Raw genomic sequence first — 2,276 nt, forward strand, 5'->3', positions numbered from 1 at the left:
TGGGTTCAATGGAAAACCCTCCACCCCTCTCCAGATTGTAATCCAGAGGAAGATATCTGTTCTGAGGCAGATTCAGACGCAGCTGACCCCTCCTATTTACCCCCCCCCCCAAGGTGTTTGCTCTAACTTGGCATGATGATGTTAGTCATATCATGCATATGTTGCCTTGTAGTGCCTACTTTCGACATCATATATGTCATCTGCTTAGTTTAGACATGTTCTGTAATGCCACCTGTTTAGTTTTAATATCATATATGGGAATTATGCAGTCTCATGTCTTTTAGCCAGCCATAATATATGTGAAATGTGCAATGCCATCATGTTTAACCAGGCATCATATAGTTGAATGATATCTAGCCCATCCTTTTCTTCATTAAATTTCCATTTTTCAACAATGTTTGTACATTAAACTACTCTTCCTATGAATCAGCCATTTGAGTGGGTGATGGAAAAATCTGGAGTGAAAACAAGGCCTTCAGAGCAGACAGTGCTACCTGTCGAAGCAGATCTCTTGCTGGGTCCCGGTAGCTCCTCAGAGATGGATTCAGAGACAGATGACCAGTCCTATTCCCCCACCGAGGTGTATGCTCTAACTTGGCACGGTTCTCCTGCTCATATCATGCATATGGTGTCTTGCATTGCATAGTTTAGACATCATATACACAATATTCAACACCATGTTCTTAGTTCAGACATCATATATGTGAATGCCCTCCGCCTAGCATATAAATCACATATGTGAATTAAATCATGTGATCCTGGTTACTTAGATAACATGTATGTGAATTAAGTCATGCGATCCTATTTAGTTAGTCATCATATTTTTGAATTATGTTATGCTATGCTATCTAGTTTAGATAGACATCATATATGTGAAATTATGTCATGCTATCCATTTTAGTTAAACAATATATGTGTCAATTATTTAATGCCCTCTTTTTTCCACACTATCTATTGCATCTATCTCTCATACAATGTCTGTACATTCAATTATGTTCCCTGTTTATCAGCCATTTGAATTGGATCAGGTGATGGCAGTATCTAGCAGAGTAAAAACACGGTCTTCAAATAAAACAATGCTACCTCTTGGTGGAGATAGCACCCCGATTGTACGTGCACGAGAACCAGCCCTACCACACATAACGCAGACTCTCGCAGATTTTATCCCTACTGCGATGGACAGAGAATCAGCTTCACCCAGTCTAACCCCAACCCCAGCAGATAGTAACCCAGTTCCTGTTGACACAGCACCATCTCCACCACAGAGCTCCCAAACAAGAGCAGTTAGTAAGGCAGCTCCAGTTCCCAAAGCACCAGTACTACCACGGTGAACCCCAACTCCACCAGTTAGTACACCTATTCCTGTGGAGGAAGCACAACCAGCCATTCATAGTTTAGCATCTATCGCATTTGATATTGGTAAATCCTATGTGCGTATCTTCCCATAATGGAAATATTATACTGAAGATGAAGGAAAATGCCAGTTGCAGGTGTTTGTCCAGGAGTTATGTGTAAGTAATGTTATTCATGGCAATTACTTTGCTTTGTCCCATACATTCTACCTCCATGATGGTTATAATACAGCAAATTTTCCCATTTTTCTCTATAGAGAAGGGCCGATTTGGAAACTCGGGATGATGTAACCAGTGCTAATACCTCTGCTATCTTCAAGAATGCTTGGTGGCAGTATCAGAATTACCTGAAGAAAACGTACTTCACTGGCAAATAAACTCATCAAGTTCCCTTACATTCTCCTGAGACACATTTACTGGACGATGTCTGGGAACACCTTGTTCTTTATTGGTCCCGAACCAAGAATGTGGTAAGGTCTATGAGCTCAATTTATTTTAAGTACTATATGCTTGCGTCTTATTGTACTCTGTTCATGTAGAACAAGTGCTTAAACCTGAAGAACAACTGTTCCCATTTAAGATTCCATTGCTATCGTGCATATTGCTTTGCTCTTGTATCACTATATTTACTCATACAAACTTATTTTTAAATTGAACTATCCAATGGAAACTCCAATAGCACAACAGGTATGTTTACGCATGTTTCTTTAACGGGTTTGCTCTTATAAAGAGCTTTGTTGATTTCAATTTCAATTGTGTATACAGTTGACTTCTCATATCATGCACATTACTAGCATCATAACAGGGTCAATAGTGTTGTTGTACATGTAGACCCGTGGTACCCATCTGAAATCTTGTTGTGATGTTTAGTTTCCCATGCTTTGTATTATTTCAGTGCTGCTTTCTCTTGAACTGATATGATTT

Source organism: Triticum dicoccoides, chromosome 7B (genome assembly GCF_002162155.2).
Source record: "Triticum dicoccoides isolate Atlit2015 ecotype Zavitan chromosome 7B, WEW_v2.0, whole genome shotgun sequence".
Classification (NCBI taxonomy): Eukaryota; Viridiplantae; Streptophyta; class Magnoliopsida; order Poales; family Poaceae; genus Triticum; species Triticum dicoccoides.